Source organism: Triticum urartu, chromosome 4 (assembly GCF_003073215.2).
Source record: "Triticum urartu cultivar G1812 chromosome 4, Tu2.1, whole genome shotgun sequence".
Taxonomy (NCBI): domain Eukaryota; kingdom Viridiplantae; phylum Streptophyta; class Magnoliopsida; order Poales; family Poaceae; genus Triticum; species Triticum urartu.
The window spans coordinates 450,050,624-450,069,823 of NC_053025.1; the positions used below are offsets into that span (position 1 = coordinate 450,050,624).

At 46.2% G+C, this 19,200-nt stretch overlaps 2 pseudogenes; both read right to left on the reverse strand.

The window, feature by feature from the left end:
- Positions 1–2,444: 2,444 nt before the first annotated feature.
- Positions 2,445–5,810, reverse strand: LOC125551997 (annotated as a pseudogene).
- Positions 5,811–11,717: 5,907 nt separating this feature from the next.
- Positions 11,718–15,275, reverse strand: LOC125554791 (annotated as a pseudogene).
- Between the last annotated feature and the right edge of the window lie 3,925 nt (positions 15,276–19,200).

A 19,200-nucleotide genomic window follows, 5' to 3' on the forward strand; every position in this document is an offset into this window, starting at 1 on the left:
AGTCAACCCGTGCTTTATTATTAGGGATAGATTATTATTATTATTACTAACACAAATGCCCGTGCGTTGCAACGGGAGAAAGAAAATCCTCGGACCCTTTTACAAAATGAACCCAATGTGTAGAACACAAGATTGAATCTGGTTGTGCAGATGTGGTAGCGATAAAAGATCTCAAGTGTAGATGTTTGCCCCCTTGTCTTCGCGGACTTGAAGCTTACACATAAATTTGAGTTCACATACATGTTGTTTATCCTCAATTCTCCATGGGTAGAAGTGCTTAAGCGGTAAGTTTTGATCAATTTACATACTACAAAAAAATCGGGTGCAATAACATCAGAGGGGAAATTCAGTAATTAGTATCTGAAAAATTAGTGACATGCATAAGTGAAGTTTGTTTACTTGATGTTTCGTACGTATACATATAATAGCTGGTTACTTTATTTATAAAGTAGGGTAAAAGCCTATTTCAAGAGATACGTATCGTAGCCATATATAGTATTGCGTTTGCCTTGAACACTAAATTCAGTCTTTCAAAAAAAATTCTGTAGCCATAGTGAAGCCTTCTGGCATGTGCATGAACCAAACACTACATTAGCTTCCCTTTGAATTATGAAGGCACCAACTACAAGTTATGTAAGTGTATGAAAACCAATCATCAAAGCTGCAAAAATAAAAATGCATCAGAAACAGAAACCAATGTAGGAGAAAAGCACTGGCATCATCACGGTCATGCTCATGACCAAAACACACGAAAGATTGGCTGGCTAGAAGCCGTCGACAGCATCACGCACATAGAGCGTGCCGGCTGGCCGTTCCAGCCTATGCATAACACGCAGGCAACATCACCACGACACCTAATCCGCCGGCCCGCCTAAATCACGGCCACTGCACGCGTTGGCTGCCCTGCTGCTACGTAACCTGGTTGTTGCTGTCGCAAGCGCTGGCTCCCACCATCGCGCATGCACCCAGCTGCTTGACGCCTCCTCTGGCCGGCCGCGTCGTGCACTGGCTGTCGCCCGCCAGATGCCACCTCCGCTGGGCCGACAACACTGCTCCTCCCAGTCCCCGGCGAGCACCCCTACCTTGCCGTCTTCTCCTTCCATCCTCCATCAGGAGCCTGACCGCAAGGCTTGTCGCCTCGTCAGCCACGCCTTCGCGCGCCTGTGCGCTGAAGCTCAGGAAAAAAATTCGTAAGGCGAGCGGCGCAAACTTGGTGGCTATCGGGATCACTCTTAGCCGGCGCATGGAGTCTCCTCTCGGCGGCTCTCCTCTGCCCTACCTGCTCGGAGTCCATCGTTTTTGTCAATCTGAAATTTAGTTGAGTTGTTGGATGCTCTTGGTAGGTGAGAGGGAAGATCCATGGAGGGAGATTACAGAGAAAGGCTGAGAAAAGAGAAGAATAGAAGCAGGGAAAGCAGAGGAAAGGATGAGATCTTAATCTTGAACTTGGTGTCGGATGCCGTGGGCCTAGTTGGGGCGCAAATGGTAGAAGATCGAGCCGCCGAGGAGGAATTTGCGCCGAGTCCTTGCTCGGCGCCGCCGCATCGTCAGGTCGTGGCATCTTTGATGCGGATCCCTGTGCCCTGGCTCCCGACTGCTCGCCCGCCTAAGGCGATGATCTTGGCTCTCCGCCAGCGCTCCTTCGTGGCCTCTCTCGGGTTGACCTTGATTTTACCCTCTTTCTCAATCCGATCTCTCTATTTGAGAAATGAATTTGATCCCGGGTTTGATTCCACGTCGGGGAGGACATACAGGATCACCTTTACCTGGACTCCTCGAAGAAATTAAAGAGGGATGGAAGCTTCAAGAGAGTTCGAGCACCATCTCCAGCACCGCCCGCTTCGATGCCAACCACCGTCGGTCCCTGCATCATGCCAGACGATCTCGGCGCTGACCAAGCGCTCAATCTAGAAGCCCACGCGCTCGCCCGTGGGTAATTTTCAGAATTAGTACCATCTTGTTTATATTACAATTTTGTTTATATAAATCGTAAAAGCGTATTATGACATGAGAAAAAGCGTATTATGACGGTGAATCCACGGAGTCAACCCGTGCTTTATTATTAGGGAGAGATTAGGAAAAGATTTCCCTGAGACATCTTATGGAGGGTTTCACCAATAATATAAGGGAACGTTCCAATTTGTAGACTGGGCGCGTTCGTTCCCTGCTGCTGCAGTCAGTCATGATGGATCACTATGACTCCATCAATTAGCTAGCTAGGTGCTGCTAATGGTACGACATGATCAGACTTTAAGCTAAATAAACCAATGATATACGTTGTTTTTAGATAGTTGCGTCCAGCCAGATGAGACCAGAAGAGGAGACCAGAAGTTGCGTCCAGCATGCTATTAGTACCACCTCGTTTATATTACGATTTTATCTATACAAATCATAAAAGCGTATTATGACATGAGAAGAAAGCGTATTGTGACGGTGAACCCACAGAGTCAATCCGTACTTTATTATTAGGAAAAGACTGGCAAAAAGGCCCGTGTGTTGCAACGGAAGAAAAAGAGACTTAACATCATAAGTAAGCATAACTCGAGGCCCCTTAGCAGACTTGCACGTACTAAATATGCAATACTTGGCAGGGAGGTAACGTTGACAATTCCCTACTAACGCTGATAGTAAACTATAATATATGAATCCTAGAGGTCAAGGAAATGAGCAGTTATTTTTCCCCTGTTTATGTGCTCTGACCGTGGTACTGCCGTTGTTGAAGGCATACATGTGGGCCCCGCTGTCGACAACCGCTATGGTATAAGCTCTGGCCATGATGCAGACCCTGCCACTGTCGAAGCTCTCCACCGCTGACGGATCAATCTTCATGGCGCATCATTCATGTTCAATTCTGACACAAAGTGCGTGAAGTGAACAACACGAGAAATGAAATAGCTTCCCAAACTCACCAGAGTTCTCAGAGATATCTTCTTTTCCTTTTCAAGATCAAATTCAAAGAAGCCTTCATTGGCTGGTGTGTATAGTCCTGGTCTCAATGAAGAACTGTGCAAAGAAAAGAAAATAATTCTCTTTACTCTTCAGACATTTTTAGATATAAATAAAGCATTAAGGAAAAAACCATAAGCATTAACCTTCTTAGATCAGAGCACATGAGTATCATGTAGTTCTGCTCTGACTTGTAACCCAGAAGTGAACAACAGTGTGCTCCTCCATGTTGTCAGAGGTTAGGACAATAAGTCCTAATGGCCGTATGCCGCCCTGAACTGATGCACCCGCTTCCCGGCAGTGCTTCTCCACATCCAAAAGTCAAGAAGGATCGAAAGGAACGGCGATGTCGATTGATGTCAGTTCAAAATCTATCTCGACATCAACCTATTTCAAGAGAACGACGTGTCGGATTATTAGCATGCTCTGAAAAATATACAAAACACCTAAGCATGCCAGTCCTTTTGTTACCAAATATGTAAAATTTTATATAATTACTAACTTCAGAAGACCCTACATCTTTTGCTGGCCTGAAACTTTTTGAGGTAATTTTTTTGTTTGAATGACCAAGGCAAGCCTGTTTGTGTAAAGGAAAGTACCTGAAAACTGTCAGCTCCCTTAATCTCAAATAGACCTCCCTTCTTCAGCTTACAAGAGCAGACAACTAAATAACCCATTTACATAATCTAAAAAACTTTAAGCTAGCAGTCCTGTGATCACAAGTCTATTATACGCACATAGATGTGGACCAAATTTCATCGGCTAGAAGCAATATATCATGTAAATGTAGAATAAAGTGATCGAAGGTCAGAGAACCATGATATCCATCTGCCAGGAGATTGAGAGCATACAGGCTGATGAACACATCAACATTTGGCGAATTAGTCTCACTCCTTTTCAGTTTTGACGACAAAATAAGAGGAAGAGGAAGAAAGGTCCCAGTCTGAATATATGAAACTTACAGTCTCCACGTCGGTATCATCCAGCATCATTGGTGCAAGGTCCGAGAGCCGAACCTCCTTGGCCTCCACCTGAGTTGGATTGGACGCCTTTGCCACCTGCACGCGCATACACAGAAGAGACATGAAAACCAGACCAAATCACTTTTTTATTTATTGCATGGATGGCAGGGCAATTCTGAATATGAAGTGACTCCGGACACTTAATTCTATTGAACCATCAAAAGAGATGCCACACTTTAGTTTCTACAAAAGGCCCCTAGTCAACATATTAACATCACGGGCAATGTTTTTGAATGGCTGAAACGTTACAGTTTGGCAAAGAATTCTGAATTATAGCTGCCTGAAACCGACATGTTTCAGTGAACATCTCAAACTTGCTGGACTTGATGCCTAAGATCGTTTATAAATTCAGGTTCAAAACTATCGCATCTTAAGAGCGTTTTCTGTAGTTTTTCACTGTGCAATTATTTAGTATATTGTCAACTGAAAATAGGTGCATGAAACAGACATGTTTCTGTTTTCAACACGAATTGGTTCATTCAGATGCCCTGCCCAATATCAGTGAATAACTAAAAAGAAAAAAAATAAGCTCCTACATTCAGCAATATAAAGCTAGCATAGTTATGGCCTGCAGCCCATTGATGTTAGCCTGGCTAAATTACAGATTTATTTGAGTAATAAAAAGAAGAGCACAAAAAGGAATAACAAATTCACTTAAATTTGTTAGTCAAGTCAAAACCTGCGGGAACCTGAATTTTTTTCCAGTTAAAATATATTTAGGTGCATAAGAGATACTAAAACTGTGAATTGTATAGGGTAATCTGTCTTACGAATCACCCCGGGAAAAAAGTCTTAAGATTACTTGCCAACACAAGAAATAACCCTTGTGGCTATGTCCTAGTACATCATAATTCAGATCACAAGAAAAGATGGTCCAGGCCGTTCCCCTCAGAAACTCTAAACTGACTTGCATGTAGCAATCACAGAGACTACTAAATCAGTCTACAAACTTGAGTTTACAAAAATTTGCTGGTGTACTAACCATCCTCCATCAGTTTTCTCATGCTTTATAAATTAAGTAGTGTCCCTAATTTCAGTCTGGCTACAGAACAGAATCGGAGACAAGAGACAGGGGACAAACAGGGGATTTCATCCAGTGAATATGAAGGCGATACATTACCTCTGGTGTAGCCGAGGCATGCGAAATTGGACGGTTGGACAGATGGTCTTGTTCCTCCGGCGAACTCGGCACTTCCTCCTCCGACGAACTCGACGGCGACATTGCACGTTGCGTCAAAAAAAGCAATTTGGACGGGCTTTGATGGAGCTTATGGTCCAAGGACGCAATCTGATGGAGATTTTGGCCGAGGACCGCTCCTTCTTATAGCAAACAACTCAAATCCGGGTCGGGCACTCCATTGCTTGGTGTTCGAGAAGGACACGGCCTCCTATTGTCCATCCAAATCACGACACGGGAATAGCTCGTCCGAGATTGATAAGGATACGGAGGAGGCCGGAGAGGATTGGCGGCGGCGGACAGGTCACAGCGAAGCGCGCCCGCGGCCGGCGTACCCACCAGAAAATGTTTCCCGTTCTATCCTCCATCAAGCGCAGCAAGGTTGGCCGTTCGGCGACAAGGGCACCGGCGATGAACCTCTCCTGCTCCACCACCCATGAACCTCTCCTGCTCCGCTGGCACCTCCCCTGAACTTCTCCTGCTCCGCCCGCCGCGCGGCGCCTGAACCTCTGCTGCTCCACCCGCCACGCCGCGCCTGAACATCTTCTCCGTTTCCAACCAGCTTGCTCTTCTCGTCCTCGCGCACCTGCTTGAATCCTGACGAGGAATGAGACGGACGGTGAGCGGCAAGCAGGCCACGAGAGAGGGGGCGGCGAGGAAGAGGGGTGTACTGAAGCTGGTGGCGGCTGCCGGCAGGAGGTGGCCGTGGCGGCGGCGGAGGCCGGAGGACGCGAGCCTCGTCGCGTCCGCTCGCAGGGCCATGCCCTTCCTTCCTTGGCAGAGCGAGACGGGGGGAGAATGGGAGCACGGGAGCGTCCCCCTCCCTGGCGCTCCTTCTTCTCCTCCGCGGCTCACCGCCGCCGTGGGGCCTCCTGCCGGCGCCCCGACACGGGAGCGACTCTGCCACGCAGAGCACTCACCTCCTTATCTTGTGCGCCGAGGCTGTGCTCCTGTGCTTCTCTTTTTTTAGTCAACCGCTCGCCCGTGCGTCGAAGGATTGCTTGCTCGTCTATTTTCCTTTTTACCCAGGCCCAAGCGACCAAGCCCGTGAGCGAAATAACGTTCTAATAAGGAATTTTGACAAAAATCTTTAGTGCGTACCTCAAATTAGTACCACCTTGTTTATATTATGATTTTGTAAAAGCGTATTATGACATGAAAAGAAAACGTATTGTGACGGTGAACCCACAGAGTCAATCTGTGCTTTATTATTAGGGAGAGACTAGCAAAAAAATTCGTGTGTTGCAACGGGAGAAAAGAGCCACCTGTCATTTATTCATATGTAAGAAGTGGTCTAGGGCCTGGATATGCTAATTTATATTCAGAATGGAACCCATTTAAAAGAAAGTGATTTATTCCCTTTTAACTTCATGCTTCAGAGACAACAAAATTGCAAAGATGATCTATAAGCTGCTAGAAGAAATACTCACTATGAAGTTCATTTGTAAGTTCTATATGCAAGGAAATGTACTCTTCCATTGCAAGACAAGCAATAAGGCTTTAAGTAATAGCATACCTATAGTGCATACACTCTGTTGTATGTTCTTCCTGTGTTCCAAAATTCAACTCACGCAAGCAAGAAGTATTTCACTACCTTACTCCAGTAGTTCAGTGCATACATTTGTTGCTCGTTGTGATTGCAACGTGAATAGAGTAACAAAATTGTCAGTTCAGCGCATGGATGGATTAATGGAAAAACACTATTACATTGGCATGCATAGGTGTTCTGAAACTGTAAAAAAATAGCATCTACATCTGCGCATACACAAGGAACAATTGCAGAGAAAATAAAAATTGAACCAGTCAAGGTTTTGATAATCATTAAAAAACTTGAGTTCACAGGAAACCAATTTAATCGCTTGAGCCTCACCAACTCCTAATAAAGGCAAAATACAGAGGCTTGCTTGAGCCTATGCCAACATACAAGGCTGATTTATTAATCCAGTAATCGGATAATACTAAAATCAAGAGCAATAATAGAGAAGGTGTTCCAGTAATTATTAATAATAATCCTTTGTTTGAAAACTTTGCACAAGACTTTCTAACTATTGGTGCAACCAATTGACTCATGCCCATACACCTGTCATGTATCAACATACAGGACTGTCTGCTACATATGAATGCTTGCCAATTCTTTAGGTCACAACAAGCAACTAAAGGATAATACAAAAAATCACAAATAGTCTTTGTTCTTCATGATGGAGGTATTTTGATAATCATGATAAAGAGGAAGCTTGAGTTTACAGGAAAACAATTGGCTATCATGATCGAGGGGCACAACTAAAACAGCTAGTAACCAAACAAATAGAACATCTTTTGATGGTGAAATTATAGAAAAAATAGTAGATAATTTTATATGCATCAATCTACAGAAGGCACTGAACCATGTACCATGGATGGAGAACAGGCGGACAGAATTCCGGCGAAGTCGAACGGCGAGATTCTGGCGAAGTCGGCAAAACGACGACAACAATGTCGAGCATGGGAAGCAATCGAATAGGGGTTTCGGCCGGGGGAGTCAAGGCGTTCTTATAGCCAAGGCGATGCAAAGTAGTTTTTGTACTTTAATTTCCTGCTTGCAGTATTTTTTTTTGACGAGATGCTTGCAGATATTGCTGTCAATCTATCCCCATAGCTCCCCTTGCGCCATCTTATGAAGGTCCAAGTATCAAGTCCTGGCAACATATAATCTGTCTATATATGCATCGAATCACATGAAACAGAAAGGGCATCACACAGCTAGCTTCAACAACAACAAAGGGCTGCAAGACTCATAGAATAAATATCTTCACAGGATGTAATGCTTAGATTAGCATGCATTAGCTGATGGATTAGCAGAAACTCTTCACTGTGAATCACTAAGCTTTATCCATGATTTTTGTTTTCCAACCGTGCTTCACCAATGAAATTCAGATTTAATAGAATTAGTAATGACAGCTGTAAACAAAATTAGTGATGAGAATTAGCCGAAAATCTTATGGATTAGCAAAAAATCTTAACTACAAACAACCATCAGTGATGAGAATTAGTAATGACAGCTGTAAACAAAATCAAAATTTAACAATGGGTTCTTCACAAGTTCATAACAATCCAACTGAACAAATGTTGGACTAAAAAATTAATATCAGGACACAATCTCTGGACAACATAAACTCCATGTACAGAATTTTAACCACTTCTTCAATTATCCAGAATAGCAAGAAACATATACGCTGATGCATGAACAAAAAATAGCAAGAACAAAAGTTGTGAAAAATCACAAGAAACATATACGCTGATGCATGAAGGAAATTCAGAAGAAAAAAAAAGTGCATGGATATTACTCTAACAATGTGCATGAAGAAAAGCAAATCTAAGTCGTTCATATACAGACCTTTGACCAACAACACAAAAACCTAACCCGGAGGATGTAATTAGAAGATCAAAAGCACCTCCCGTCCATGAACAAAGGTGCAGATATAATTAATCGAAAAAGGCTAAAAATTAAAGTCTTTGAATCTTAAGGCACTATTCGATGATTCATCACAAAATTATGATTAAGCAAATAATCAATCAGTACAGGAGCACATCTTGTAATTTACTGTCCCCCCACAGCAGGCAAGACGCGGAGGGGCACATCAATCTGGTGCACAACTTGACGGTCGTCGTGGTGGTGCTTTTGGCCGCGTTCATGGCGCTCATCGTCAGGGTAGTCCAGCCGACCGACGAACTGATGACCGCGTTCGTCCTATCGGCGGTAGGGTGGATGCACGCCGCCTTGTGGGCGGTGGGGGTCTCCAGCGGGCTCATCGGTGGGGTTCCCCTTGATCAGCCGACGCCGTGGGTGTCTTCACTCATCCCATGTTTGTTTGGCTCTCCGTTCGTGGGTTTAATCCTCGGCCAAGTCCCGTTCGTCTTGTTCCATTGGCTGTTAATGCTCTCCCTGCCCTTCTTCTTCCCTAGTTCTACCACTTGAGACAGCCTGCATGGGGTCGAACAGGTAGCGGGCGTACGGACCCCGGCATCACGTCCGCCGGGACCTAGGTCAACCCCGCTCTCCCTGCCCTTCTTCTTTCCTAACGCCTCCTCTATTTATCCCATCGATGACTCGCTGGAGATGGGCGGCGCCATTGCAATCCGTGGCTGGCGACGGGAGCGTTGGTGGCGCGGTCGGGATAAGAAAGGGATTCCCGAATCGTTTCTTTATTATTACTTCTACTGGACTGCGGGTTGAATTCCCCACACCATAAGGGGTTTTATATAAAAGGGGCGCGACAAATTCTAAAAGCGTATTATGACATGAGAAGAAAGCGTATTGTAACGGTGAACCCACGGAGTCAATCCGTACTTTATTATTAGGGATAGACTAGGGAAAGAGCCCGTGCGTTGCAACGGGTATACATATTCTATGCTCGTGCTTTTCTACGGAGCGAACACAAATTTTCATGAATCACAACTGGGCGATTTGCTCTCCTAGCTAGCAATTCAGCAACCAGACCCATCTTCCATCACCAATGCATCCCTCCCCACTCATCGGTTCCCTCCCATTTACTTTGGTGAGTTCCATGCCATCTCTCCTCAATCCCCCCTCCCCCGTGACCACTTACACTTTTAGCCGCAACCGTATGATCAATCTTATTGTCGTCTATCTTCGCGTGCCTGTGCTTGAGGGGCACGTGATCAGCGCGAAACTCTTGCTACCCACTGATCTACATGCCAATCTTCTCTTTCCTCCTTACAGGGCTAACCACTGCCACCATGGTACGCAACAGGCGGCTACACGGCCGGCCTTCCGATTCACCACCGCGAGCAATATCGGCACATAACTACGCAACAGACGGCTACACGACCGGCTTTCCATTCACCACCGCAAGCAACATCAACACACAAACAACTGCCTTCTCATGAAATTCGCCTTCAAACTTCTTCAAAAACCTGACCTACCTTGGGTCAACTGGTTCTTTCAACACTACTCTCTCGACTTCACATCTAGGCCACCAAACCCCCCTACCTCTGGAAAATCGTTAACCAACAACTATACCACCTTCGTAAAATTTCTTTCGTCCTTACTAACAATGGCACTTCCACTTTCTTCTGGCTCGACACTTGGCTCTTGCCGACTCCGCTTGCAGAAAAATACCCCCACCTTTTCTCTCACTCCACTGCTCCCTCTGTCCTGGTATCTCATGTCATGCATAATGGTTTACTCGCTACTCTGCGGAACCGCCTAACCAATGTGGCTTCTGCCGAGCTTGCGTCTGTTTTGTCTTTTTTGCAGGATGTTACCACAAGCAATGCGCCCAACGACAGGTTCCTCATCCACGGCTCCTCGTTCACCTCGAGGTGCGCCTACTCTTTGCTCTCCTCCGACCATGAGCTTGACCTCAACGCTGGGCACATTTGGGGATCCAAGGCACCAATCAAGGTGAGGATCTTCAGCTGGCTCCTCTATCGTGACAGGGTAAGAACGATGGCGAACTTACATCGCAAGACCATTACCTCGGGATTGTCTTACCCTCGATGTGACTTGTCTTCTGAGGATGCGGCGCACCTCGCTCTACTCTGCCCATGCACGGGCCAGGTCTGGTCCATACTGGGACTCCAGGCCCCTAACCGCATCGACCTCATCTGGGATACTCCTACTCCGGTAGGCCTCGACATCAACATTTGGCCTACTGTCGCCCTTGCCGTCCTGTGGAAGCTCTGGGATTCCAGAAACGCTCGTGTGTTCCGTAACGAGATACACTCCCCCTAGATACTATTCGGAACATTATCTCCGATTTCACGCTTTGGTCCTTCAGATTTAAGGACCACGTTAGTAGGGAGGCTGTCGTGTCTTGGCGCATGTACCTCTCCTCTCGCTGTAATCTATAATGTATTCTGCAATTTGCCCTCGGGCACCTTTGAGTAATATATTCAGGTGGGGATCCTCTCCCCCCCGGTGATTGTTCAAAAAAAACATCAACACACAAACTGCAAACTCTCACAGTGGGGCCTCCCTCTCAATTTCTCTACCACAAATTACAAGCAGTGGGAAATAAATCACCCCAGACAAATAAAACAAAATTATGACAGACCCTTGTAAAAACTAACAAAATAAGGAGAGTTGCATACACATATCAGCATAGATGTCATTGTTCTACATATATACACTAAATATGCACTCGGAGAAGAAGCCGTAGAAAGTAAATAAAAATACGATGAAATTGCACCCGATTCTTAAGTATACGTAACTCTGCATATGAGGCGTAACTCTGCATATGAGGCATGATCCCTCTACCTCTGCAAGCATAGCAAGAAGAGTAATTAAGTGCTAATTAAAGCTTCATACTGTAGCTTGAGCACAATAGTAATAAAATCCAGTATAAGCTAGCTTTGTTGGCATATATATGTGCACTTGCAGAACTATGTAATCCATATAAAAAAATACAACATGCAATGGGAGGGACTTGCATTGTTATCATATGCATTGGCACTGTGCATATACATACATTGCTATATGTACGATGAAATTAAAAAATTGTGAAGAGAAACAAATAGAATACGTGTGTAATATATGTAGAAATATTACTTTTTGGGAGCTGCCTCGAGTGTTAGCCAGCGTGCAGCCGTTCCCGAACAGGTTGCACTCGCCGCCGTGCTTTGGCTCCGCAGCAGTGCATGCTCGGGCTGTCAGGCAACTGCTGGAATGCTGGTTTTCGCATCACGGCTCGATGCAGCCGCTCGCTGCGTTGTTGGCTGCCGCTGGTGTGCCGGTGCCGAGCCTCAATGCCATTGCCATCTGATGTGCTTCGCCGGCTCTCACTCGCATGCCTCCGCCTCCCGTGCGCTGTCGCGAGCATCACACGTCTGTCTGCAGGAGTCACTGCTGCACTGCTCCTGACTGTCACCACCATGCACCAACGGCAACCGCGTTCCCGAACAACCCACGCGCCTTGGCCTACCTGGCCGCGAGCATCGCGTTCTTGGCACCACTGCGATGGGCCAAGGCCGCGTCGCATGCACCATCGTGCCGCCGTGCCACCACGAGCCATTCTGCCGCCCAAGTACCCAGGCCACGCCGGCCAGCAAGAACTTGGGCGGGAAACCATGGCCGTCGGGGGTAACGCACGAGGCCCCGTGTGGCGGAGCGCCCGGGGTGCGACGGCTTGGTGAGCCCCAGCCATCTGGCCACTGCGGAGACGGAGTTGATCCCGTCGCAGCCGACCAACACCTTTGCCCGGAGAGTCGAGCCGTCGGCGAGGTGGAGCATCTTGGCGCCGTCGTCGATGGACACGATCCTGGAGGAGTAGCGGATGGTGTCCGTCGGCAACTCCGCCGCCAGGACCTACAGCAGCACATCACGCCTGACGCAGCGGAACTCGTCCCTGAAGTCCACTTCCTTCGCTATCTCACCCGTGGACGCCGACATGACGCGCGACCCTTGGATGTGCAGGTGGAGCTTTCTGATCTGGTCGTCGATGCCGAGGGCATCGAGCGCGCGGAAGGCGTTGGGCCAGGTGGCGAAGGCGAACCCCGAGGCCCAGAGCGCCGGGGATGACTCCAGCACCACGCTCCTCACCCCTTTCATGTGCAGCCCGAGCGCGGCGGCGAGCCCGGCGAGCCCGGCTCCCACGATCACGATGTCCTTGTTGGACTCCTCTTGCCGTTGTATGCTTGCCGCCGCTGCTGATAGCAATGAGGTCGAGGCCACGTAATCGGTGGACTTTCGGAAGAGAGCGCCTGTTGACACGAATCAACCAACCAATCTAGCTAGAGCTAATTAGTACCACCTCGTTTATATTATGATTGTGTCTATATGAATCGTAAAAACGTATTATGACTGTGACGGTGAACCCACGGAGTCAATCCGTACTTTATTATTAGGAGGAATAGACTAGCACAAGGCCCGTGCGTTGCAACGGGAAAAAAATGCCTCAATCTTAAAAAGATGGTTTCAAGTCCCCACACAGGTATACGCCCACCATTTGAACACAGCGGAGAAGCACTAATAGCATAAACCGTGAATATGAAATATTAATAAAGCTTAATTTCCCTGTTCAAGTTTAATAGTGCCAAAAAAAAGTTTACAACAGGCATACATTGTTTTGTACATCGGATTGATAGCTAGGAACGTAGGGATAGTATCTAACTGCTAGTGTGGATTTTCTAGCTTGAATTGTACCCTTCCTGCATAGAATAAGAGATTTTTACTATGCCAAATCTCATTTCATGACATTAATAACAAAATTTCAAAATTTAAAACATTATCCTACTGTATGAATTTTAAATTAAATTGATGAAATCTAACAGGCTAATATTTCTTTTAGGTGAGACCCTATATTCATTTTTTTCTTATGAATATTCAAAATCTCATTGTAAGTTTTATTTTTTATATGATCTTCCTTGGTCATTGTACCTGAAATATGACTATGTTTGTAGGAAATATAAAACAAAAACTTAAATGTGTAGTTTATTTTATTTTATTTAGAAATATGAGCATACATGTTTTGATTGTTTGCACCTGATTATATTTTTGGAAAGATGTTTTGATTGTTTACACATAATATTATTTTTTGGTAATAAAAAAAGCCTCAAATGTGTAGTTAATTTTGTCATCCGCATGAGGCAATTTTTTAAGCGTGTGTGAGTTTTATACAGTTTTTTGGTGTGTGTTTGCCTCGGCTTCCATCGCAATCAGCATATGTCCATGCTGGGATCCCGCTACTTCCACCACCACGCCGTCGTGCTGCTGAATCTCCATCAACTTCTTCTCCCTCCTTACTGGATCAAGAAGGAGGAGACGTCTCCGCTCCGTACGTGTGTTGAACGCGGAGGTGCCGTCCGTTCGGCGCTAGGATCATTGGTGATTTGGATCACGACGAGTACGACTCCATCAACCCCGTTCTCTTAAACGCTTCCGCTTAGCGATCTTCAAGGGTATGAAGATGCACTCCCTCTCTCTCGTTGCTAGATGACTCCATAGATTGATCTTGGTGATGCGTAGAAAATTTTAAATTTCTGCTACGATCCCCAACATTATGCACAGCCTGTAAACCCATTTTAATTGTAGTTGACACCACAATGATATCTCTTTGGCCAGTGCTAGGCGCCATCCGGATGTAGGAAGAAAAAAAACAGAAAAACAGGGTCCGCATTCTGATCCGTCTCCCTGTAACTGTTAATCGCTATCCACTTTACACACTTGTTGTTTCACATTTATCCTCATGCGCCTCGTCGCTGCACCTAGCTCGCCGACACCGACGACCACTGCTATAACCCCTGTCGCAGTCGGCTCGCCGTTACCCGCCACGGGCATGGTAATTTCTTGGGACTTGGGAGTCTAGATTTTAATTTTGGCGAAATAATAATCAGTTTTATGTCGGTTTTATCTTGTGAAGAGCAAGCAACGTATAGTTTGTACTAAACATTTTGACATTCAGCATATATGTACTACAGTTTGCAACCAATCTCATTTTAATTCGGTATTTTATTTGGTGATTAAAACATTTAGTACCGGTGCATAAAACCTGAGCTTTTGTAGGAAAAGAAGGCTAGCGTAGTATGGGCCTGCTAATTCCCATCAACCAGACGTGCAGCAAGCTTGGAACCACGCGGCACATGAATCGGACGATTGCGTGTGGTATCGTGACGCAGACGAGCCTCGGTGCCCTTGGTCATCCGCGCGCCGTTTCTCAACTCCGGTCCCTCCCCAGCCGGTGATCTGCACCAGCAGTAGCACGACCCTGCCGGTGTGCATCTCACCCCTTGTGACCCGGTCTCCTCTCTTCCCTCCTATCTTTCCTCACCTTTTCAGGATGCCCATTGATTCCTTCTTTGACCAACTCTTTCAACGCTGCTTTTTGCCGTCAACTCATAAACATATTTAAACTGGTGAGATTGAGTACAAGAAGACGATGTGGGACTATCTATTAACCAGAACCTTCTCCCTTTTCACAAGTTTAACAAACACCGGCAGAAATCGTAGCGGACAGAGAAAAAACATAGTCGGGCCGAATCCTGCAGAACTGGGCTACACAGGGAGCATGCGAGGAATAGCAAAACGTGCACCGGGTGAGGATTAGCGGGCAGTGCTCACATTGGGCCAAAAGGCTGTGGATCTGGGCGTTCACGCGGACGGGGCTAGGCCAGGGCGCCTGGGGCAGGCCCATGCGCACGAAGCATGGGGCGGCTGGCGAGCGAGTGCCTCGCTCGTTCCCAAGCGAAACGACACCAGGCGGCAGCGACGTGGTTCCCAAATTAGTACCACCTCGCGTATATGATTTAAATTAAACTGAAAGCGTAAATTCATACGAAGAAAGCGTATTGTGACGGTGAACCCACGGAGTCAATCCGTGCTTTATTATTAGGGATAGACTAGCACATATACCCGTGCGTTGCACCGGAAGACAAAATTAATATGTATTCAAATGTAATTAGAATTTTATGGACAAAATATAACGGCTCATGAACAATTTAATGTTTACAAAGATCTATGGACGCACATTGTCACAAAATAACTTATATATCGGTTGCACTTGCACTTGAATGTGTTAAAATAAACCTATACTTCCACATCATATGCAATTAAAAATATAACTGATTATCTTTGATCCAACGCGCATACCTTAAAAAATATTTTCTTAGTCGAAAGCACTTCCTAGATTTCAAACAAAATGCCAAACTCGATGGTTCACAACAATGTTCCTCAATTGTCAACACACCCCGGGTATTGCTTAAAATCGACACAAAGCGCCCCTTCTTCTGCCAAATTGTGACAAATTCTATATCTATATTGATAGAGAAGGTAAAAAAATTTGAAAAAAAATCTAGTGCACTCTATATCTTAAAAAAGTCACAAATATGGTTACTCACCCCACCAAAAAAGGTTACTTTCCTCTCTAATGATTGTTCTTGATAGTCTAAACATAATGTAATTCTTGTCATGTCTGCCAGAGTTTTACTAAAAGGGAAAAAAGGAAAAATTAGCTAAAATTAGGAACCGAGGAAGAAAATTATGAAACTTAGAAACTTTTGTTCAAAATTGTACAATTAAAAAGCTTGATTTTATCTAAAAATCAGATTAATAACAGAAAGTTAAAATATAAAATAAAATAATTTAATGTTGGATTTCCTACTAATTAATTTCGTGATATGCATATATATGCCCGCTTTTTAAATAGGAAGGCAATCAGCGACAATAATTATCCAGCGTGCATCTTGCTTTTTTTAGATCTGCATCTCCGCTTTTAAGTAGGAAAGCAATCAAGCTGCACTAATTAAATCATTGCCTTCCCGTGGAGTCAACTTCTTCATTTGCCTTTTTTTCTTGACGTTATTCCTTCCTTTCTTGTATTTCTAATTGCAGAAAATCATTTATTTCTTAGACTCTCGGGGCAGCTCTGCTTATTTCCCAGGAAATTCATAAGCTAACGCGTGCCTGGCTTTAGCCCAGTTGGTTGTGCATGTTGAGATTAAATGGCAGTTCTTGAGTTCGACTCCCATGAAAATCAACTAATTTTTGCTGCGGTCCTCTACAATCTCGGCCCATATGCAAGGGCGAAGTCGCAGCTCACAATCTTGGCCCATGTGGGGCAAAGCCCGTGACGGATAAAAATCGTAATTTGTGAAATCTATACCAATGGCAACATTAGTACCACCTCGTGTATATGTTTTAAATTCAAACTGAAAGCGTAAATTTACAGAAAGAAAGCGTATTGTGACGGTTGAACCCATGGAGTCAATCCGTGCTTTATTATTAGGGATAGACTAGTACAAATGTCCGTGCGTTGCACCGGGCAAATAAAGGCACAACCAGCTTCATGTGCCATTGTGCATCAGTTTTTATATCCAAATTTAATAAACATCTATAGTAAGATTAAACATCAAAATATTAGTGCTCATCCGAAAAGGAAGGAGTGCTATAAAATATTATAGCAGGACACAACCGAGATTTTCTGACCCGACTTAACTTCTGCTGCGAGTTTCGGGAGGAGAACAGAGGAAAAAGGAGAAGGAGAAGGAGAGAAGCAGTAGTTTGGGCTCCATTTTCGCAGCGCCGCCGAACATCGGGGCGGGAGGAGTGCCGCCGGCGCCGAAGGTCGGGGTGGTAGGTGGGAACGCCTCGCTGGTGTGGCCTCCACTCCCCCACGACCTCTTCCTAGAAGCTGCACACATCGGCCACAACCATGCTAAGCGGGGTACGCCTCCGACCTTGCGCTGCTCTGCTGGCGAGGTGGATGAACGCAACCGCGACCGAGCTCGCGCCCCCACCATCGAAACCTTCATTGTTCCCTTCGTTGTGTGTTCGTGCTCTCCTGCGTGCCGAGGGAAGACACCGGTGATGGGGCGTGATAGGCGACACGGCGAAGGTTCGGGTGGGAGGTGCTCACGGAGGAGACCGGCCAGGACAGGGGCTTGAACGCAGTGCAGAGCGCAGGGGCGCGTCGGAGGTTGGGGAGGGAGGCGTGAGGACAGGGTTGGGAGGTTGGGGCGCAAGAGCGCCGCTGGAGGTCGGTGGGAGGTGTGTGGGGGGGGGCATTTTTTAAGGGAGGGCGGCGATCGAGAGGTCAGGATAAGGAAGGGACCTACGGCTGATGCGCTCCTCTACAATCTCGGCCCATATGCAAGGGCGAAGTCGCAGCTCACAATCTTGGCCCATGTGGGGCAAAGCCCGTGACGGATAAAAATCGTAATTTGTGAAATCTATACCAATGGCAACATTAGTACCACCTCGTGTATATGTTTTAAATTCAAACTGAAAGCGTAAATTTACAGAAAGAAAGCGTATTGTGACGGTGAACCCATGGAGTCAATCCGTGCTTTATTATTAGGGATAGACTAGTACAAATGTCCGTGCGTTGCACCGGGCAAATAAAGGCACAACCAGCTTCATGTGCCATTGTGCATCAGTTTTTATATCCAAATTTAATAAACATCTATAGTAAGATTAAACATCAAAATATTAGTGCTCATCCGAAAAGGAAGGAGTGCTATAAAATATTATAGCAGGACACAACCGAGATTTTCTGACCCGACTTAACTTCTGCTGCGAGTTTCGGGAGGAGAACAGAGGAAAAAGGAGAAGGAGAAGGAGAGAAGCAGTAGCTTGGGCTCCATTTTCGCAGCGCCGCCGAACATCGGGGCGGGAGGAGTGCCGCCAGCGCCGAAGGTCGGGGTGGTAGGTGGGAACGCCTCGCTGGCGTGGCCTCCACTCCCCCACGACCTCTTCCTAGAAGCTGCACACATCGGCCACAACCATGCTAAGCGGGGTACGCCTCCGACCTTGCGCTGCTCTGCTGGCGAGGTGGATGAACGCAACCGCGACCGAGCTCGCGCCCCCACCATCGAAACCTTCATTGTTCCCTTCGTTGTGTGTTCGTGCTCTCCTGCGTGCCGAGGGAAGACACCGGTGATGGGGCATGATAGGCGACACGGCGAAGGTTGGGGTGGGAGGTGCTCACGGAGGAGACCGGCCAGGACAGGAGCTTGAACGTAGTGCAGAGCGCGGGGGCGCGTCAGAGGTTGGGGTGGGAGGCGTGAGGGCAGGGTTGGGAGGTTGGGGCGCAAGAGCGCCGCTGGAGGTCGGTGGGAGGTGTGTGTGGGGGGAGCATTTTTTAAGGGAGGGCGGCGATCGAGAGGTCAGGATAAGGAAGGGACCTACGGCTGATGTTTTTTTCTAACGAATCGTTATTTTACTTATATGTGGATTGCGGGTTTAATACCTAAAAGTGCAAGGACTGTTTTGCACATACATCGTTGCAACGGGATGTGAATCAAGGCTCGGAGACATATGATCCTATTCTTCCTTAGATAGCATGTCAAACTGCCTTTAGGATCCTATGCACATCAGATAGCATTGTTGGTCTTCATTTACAATTAATCAGGGGTGGCAAGGTCGAAGCTCGGGGATGTATGTGCTTTTGTACAGAGCAAGTGCATGTTGTTATGAATCAGGGGTGGCAAGGTCACCTAAAAGTGCAAGGACTGTTTTGCACATACATCGTTGCAACGGGATGTGAATCAATGCTCGGAGACATATGATCCTATTCTTCCTTAGATAGCATATCAAACTGCCTTTAGGATCCTATGCACATC